Source organism: Bos indicus, chromosome 28, assembly GCF_029378745.1.
Source record: "Bos indicus isolate NIAB-ARS_2022 breed Sahiwal x Tharparkar chromosome 28, NIAB-ARS_B.indTharparkar_mat_pri_1.0, whole genome shotgun sequence".
Lineage (NCBI taxonomy): Eukaryota > Metazoa > Chordata > Mammalia > Artiodactyla > Bovidae > Bos > Bos indicus.
In genome coordinates this window covers 32,442,415-32,448,414 of record NC_091787.1, presented here as the reverse complement: position 1 = coordinate 32,448,414, position 6,000 = coordinate 32,442,415, and the positions used below count along the sequence as shown (strand labels likewise).

General features: G+C 39.0%; 1 protein-coding gene across 1 annotated transcript in view; it reads right to left on the bottom strand.

Moving 5' to 3' along the window:
* Positions 1-2,792: 2,792 nt before the first annotated feature.
* Positions 2,793-6,000, bottom strand: part of LRMDA (leucine rich melanocyte differentiation associated) — a 1,201,191-nt gene continuing 1,197,983 nt past the window's right edge. Inside the window, exon 8 of the mRNA XM_070782009.1 lies at positions 2,793-3,671. The gene's annotated coding sequence lies outside the window, so the exon portion shown is untranslated. The remainder of the gene's footprint in view (positions 3,672-6,000) is intronic.

Genomic DNA, 6,000 nt, shown 5'->3' with positions numbered 1-6,000 from the left:
TGACCAATCTAGACAGCTTACTGAAAAGCAGAGACTAGTTTGTCAACAAAGGTCCTTCTAGTCAAAGCTATGGTTTTTCCAGTAGTCATGTATGGATGTGAGAGTTGGACCATAAAAAAAGCTGAGTACTGAAGAACTGATGCTTTTGAACTGTGGTGTTGGAGAAGACTCTTGAGAATCCCTTGGACTGCAAGGAGATCCAACCAGTCCATCCTAAAGGAGATCAGTTCTGAATATTCACTGTAAGGACTGATGCTGAAGCTGAAACTCCAATACTTTGGCCACCTGACGCAAAGAACTAACTCATTTGAAAAGATACTGCTGCTGGGGAAGATTGGAGGTGGGTGGAGAAGGGGACGACAGAGGATGAGATGGTTGGATGGCATTACAGACTCAATGGACATGAGTCTGAGGAAACTCCGGGAGTTTGTGATGGAAGCTTGGCGTGCTGCAGTCTAAGGGGTCTCAAAGAGTCAGACACGACTGAGCAACTGAGCTGAAGTGAACGGACTAAAGGTTACATGGTACCTGTAATCTTGGAGTACTAGAATGAAGCCATTGGCCTTTCTTCTTGTTTGTCTCAGAGAAATCATTTCCATTTAACATGAGCGTTACCACTGCCCCAGATGGAAGGAGTCCCCCTTCCCCTGTGTTAGTCCTCATGGTCTGCCTCTCCTGGGCACAACACCCACATCACCTGTTAGAGGAGAGGTTAGTGAGAGTAGTTCTAGCAGCAAGCCTGAATGCCAGACTCCCACTGTTGTTGCCCGAACTTCAGCAGCTTATCAAAGATTGTCATATGACTTTGGTACAATTCCAGAGTGATGACATGCTCAGTTTTGTTCATTTCTTTCAGTTTTCTGAGGACAGGACTTGCTGATCTCATTTGGCCAGAGTCAGGAGTCTTGACCTTCACATTCTTGACTTTCAAACTTTCTTCTATTTAATATTCACATTTAATTCTACACAGTTTCTTCTAAGAACAGCTTAAGTTGCATTGAATACTTTTTGATATGTCTTATTTCATTATAATTCATATTAAAATACTTCATAATTTCCATTTTGATTACCTGCCTGTATTGTTTAACTGCACATTATAGAAATCTTTTATTATTGATTACTGGCTTCATTAAAGCATTTTAAAAGAGAAAATTCTAAATCAGTCTTGACTTTTCCCTCATCCCAGAGCACATTTGGTAATATCTGGAGACATTTGTTTTTGACAACATTATTGGAGGGGAGCTGATTCTAGCACCCAGTGGAAACAAGGACAGGACTACTGCTAAGCATCCTATAATGCGTACCTAGGAGAGCCCCTCACAACAAAGAATTAGTCCAAGATGTTAACAGTGTCCAGGATGAGAAACTCTGAAATGTTGACACTAACCTCAAAATTGAGCTTCTCACAAATTTTGGTAAATGTTTCACACTTACTAGAAAGGAATGTGATTCCTTTCACTGTCTGATTCATTCCTCCATTACATTCATGTTTGTTAATTATGTTTTTAATGGAGTCTGTATTCTTATTAATTTTTTGTCTGCTGGTGCTATCAGTTATGAAGAGAGGTATGTTAAATCTCCCATATTACTTACGGATTTCTTTCTTTCTCTTTTCTAGTTTTTCAATTATTGCTTTATATATTTTAAAGTGGTTTTTAGGTTCATAAAAATGTAATGTTTTTCTATCTTCCAGGCAGTCAAGTTTTTGTCATTATAAAATTCCCCCTAGTAATGCTTCATGCATTATATGATATGAGGTTTCTTAGGGCTAATGTTTCCATATCTTTTTTCCCATCCTTTTGATTTTCTACTTCTCTATAAATTGTCCTGTTCCTTTTAAGCATAATATCATTAGGTTTGGAGTTTTATCCAGTCAAATAGTATTTGCCTTTTAATTGAAATATTCATGTAATTCTTAAGAGTCCCTTGGACTGCAAGAATATCAAACCAGTCAATCCTAAAGGAAATCAATCTTGAATATTCATTGGAAGGACTGATGCTGAAGCTCCAACATTTGGCCACCAGATGCGAAGGGCTGACTTATTTGAAAAGACTCGTGCTGAGAAAGATTGAGGGCAGAAGTAGAAGGGGGCAACAGAGGATGAGATGGTTGAATGGCATCACCAACTCAATGGCCACAAGTTTGAGCAAACTGGAAAACAGCGAAGGACAGGGAAGCCTGGTGTGCTGCAGCCCATGGGGTTGCAAAGAGTCAGACACAACTTAGCAACTGAACAACAACACGCAATTTACATGTAATATTGTTACTAATGTATCTACATTTACATCTATCATCTTTTAATGATATTTTGCATGCATCATCTACTTTTGATTCCTTTTTCTCTCCTTGCTTTAGACATTTTTGATTAATCAAATATTTTTTATTATTTTTCCTCTTCATTTTCATGCTTACTACAAGTGAAGTTTTCTTCTATTCTTTTAGTGATTATCCTAGATATTACATAATGCATTATTTAGAGTCCAACATAAGTTAGTAGTTGTACCTCTTCTTGGATAATTTTGAGGTTAGAATACTTAACCTCCATTTGTTCCCTGGTATCTTTGGTGTTTTTTTGTATTGCCATCATACATTTTCATTTTGTATATATATTTGTAACCTCACAAGACATTTTTTTGGTACAGTTGGTTTATCCAATTATTTACCTTTTCCTTTGTGTCCTTCATTCCTTCTTACATATCCTGATTCCATCTGCTGGGAGGTGGAGGTATTGAATAATACCCTCTGAACTGAGAAGAAACACTGAGACTGAAAAATGAAGCAGGCGACTCCATAAAGTATAATTATGAAGTTTATTGTGGGAAACTTACACATGGGCAGGATGTGGGGACAATGATCCAAAGGCATTTGCAGCTGTGCTTGGAGGAGCTGGAAGGGGTACAACAGGCTAAAGCTAAAAATAGAATTGGGCTACCAACTGAGAAGCATGTCTGCAAGATGGGAACCAAGGATTTTTTCCTCTCCCTGAGGGTCTCATGACCATTTAACCATTTGAAACAGAAAAAGGCATTCTTCCAGATTCCAAAGGTAGAAGCTGATGGGGAACTCATCTGGCATAGGCACATTCCTTGTGAGCTAGGTACTGCTCAGTCACAGGGAAAGGAGAGGGTGCAGGACAGCCAGGCTAAGATGAAGCTGACCGTACGGACACAGTGTGGTTCACCACACAGCATCAGATTATTTCCCTTCTATCAGAGCTCTCTTTAGTATTTATTTAACATAGAATTGCAGACAGCAAATTCACTCAGTCTTTGTATATCTAGAAAGTATCTTTATTTTTTCCTTCACTTATGAAAGATATTTCTGTTACATTTGGAATTACACAGTGTATTAAAAAGCAGAGACATCACTTTGTGGACATAGGTCCGTCTAGTCAAAGCTATGGTTTTTTTAATAGTCATGTATGGATATGAAAGTTGGACCATAAGGAAGGCTGAGCACTGAAGAACCGATGCTTCTGAACTGTGGTGCTGGAGAAGATTCTTGAGAATTGCTTGGACTGCAAGAAGATCAAACCAGTCAATCCTAAAGGAAATCAACCCTGAATATTCATTGGAAGGACTGTTGTTGAAGCTGAAGCTCCAATACTTTGGCCATCTGATGTGAAGAGCTGACTCGTTGGAGGGAGCTGATGCTTTCCCAGACCCTGATGCTGGGAAAGATTGAAGGCAAAAAAAGAAGGTGGTGGCAGAGGATGAGATGGTTAGATAGCATCACCAATTCAATGAACATAAATTTCAGCAAACTCCAGGACACAGTGGAAGACAGAAGCCTGGCGTGGTGCAGTTCATGGGGTTGCGGAGTTGGACATGACTTAGCAAATGAACAACAATGATGGTGTGATTACATGGTGGTAGTTTTTGTTTGTTTGTTTTTTTAGCACCTCAAATATATCATTCTGTTGTTCGTAAGCTGCTATAGTTTCTCTTGGGACCTCAGCGGTCTGTTATATTCTTGTTTCTTTTAAAGGTAATGCATCTTTATATTGGCTCTTTTGAAGTCCTGGAAGTGAGTTCAGGGTAGTTTGGGCAGACAACTCTAGAGTGTTTGATCAGAACATGGCGTAGATATGTGTATGTGGGCTTGGGGTGAGTACCTTCTCTTGGCTATTGTAGATTTTTTATTAAATGGGGAGGGGAACTATCTTAATCAAGTTGAGATGCTACCACAGCATAACATAGATTGAGTGGCACAAACAATAGACAGTTATTTTTCACAATTCTGGAGGCTGGGGAGTCCAAAATCAAGGTGCTGGCAGATTCAACCCTTGGTGATAACTTTCTTCCTGGTTTGCAGATGGCTGCCTTCCACTGTATTCTCACATCATAGAGTGAACTAGAGTCCTGGTCTCTCTCCCTCTTCTTATAAGGACACTAATCCCACCACGGCAGCCTTACCCTCATGACCTCATATAAACCTAACTACCTCTCAAAGGCCCCATCTCTAAATCCCATCACAATGGAAGTTAGGACCTCAACATATGAATTTTAAGGGACACAAATGTTTAGCCCACGACAGGCACAGAGGGACAAAAGACATTCAGTCTTTCATCTAATAGCTAGGCATTGATTCTATAACAAAGGTTAAACTATAAAATAAGGACTGAAAGAAAACAAATAAGATAGGCAATTATAACAGTAGAGAATACAAATGATACAGGCTACAACAGTACAGAAATTATGCAAATGACAATTGAGCAATGAGAGGGGGGGAAATGGGAGATAGAAAAGTCTGCTGATCTTTAAAAGCTAGAAATCAAAGGGTATCATTTAAAGCACATAAATCAAGTATGGTCTGTTCTTCCCAGGGCCTATTTCTGCTACATGAATTAGATCATATGTACCTGATTTGAAGTTGGTAGCGATGATGCTGGCATACTGAGGAAGTCGCATTTATCCATGAAAGATATTTATCAGAGTGTTAAATTTCAAACCATAAGGGAATGGCGGCAAGTTCCAGAGGAGTACAAAACTGAACCTAAAGCCCAGCGACTTCTTATTGCCCTTCTTGGCTCTCCTTTGCCATGTGTGCTACCTCTGATGGCTTGCTGCACATTACTGCCCAGCCACTGTGACTGCTGCCCTTGCTTCCAGAAATCAACAGATGCAACACCTGCTCATACCTCCTCCGCTCAAACTACTTGCATTTTTGTTTTTCTTTAAATACTGTATTTATTGTTCATTCCTCTATTTATTAAAAACTTAACATCATTCGTTGACTGCCTGATTATTGGGCAAGGGTTTAGATTTTGAACGGTCTGATCCTAACTCTATTTTCCCCAAAGCATGCTATATTTAGGAGAGAGCTTTCTTAAGTATGCACACAAACACCAAACCTTAATAACACACAAACATGAAAATTTAATAACAGATGGCCAAGAAGCACGTGAAAAGATGCTCAACATCACTAATTATCAGAAAAATGCAAATCAAAACTACAATGGGGTGTCACCTCAGAATGGCCATCATCGATCTACAAACAACAAATGCTGGAGAGGGTGTGGAGAAAAGAGAAGCCTCCTACACTGTTGGTAGAAGTGTAAATTGGTACAACCACTATGGAGAACAGTATGGAGGGTCCTTAAAAAACTGCTGTATGATCTAGCAATCCCATTCAAGGGGCATATATCTAGAGAAATCCATAACCCTAAAGGAAAACTTGCAACCCAATGTTCATGGTAGCACTATTTCCAATACCCAAAACATGGAAGCAACCTAAATGATTACTGACAGAGAATGGAGTAAGAAGATGCAGTACGTATATACAACAGAATAGTACTCAGCCGTAAAAAATAACGAAATAATACCATTGAGAGCAACATGGATGACCTAGAGATTACCTTACTAAGTGAAATAAGTCAAAGACAAATTTCATATGATATCACCCGTATGTGGAATCTGATTTTTAAAAAGATACAAATGAACTTATCTACAAAACAGAAACAGACTTAAACTTTTTAGAAACAAACCTACAGTTAACAA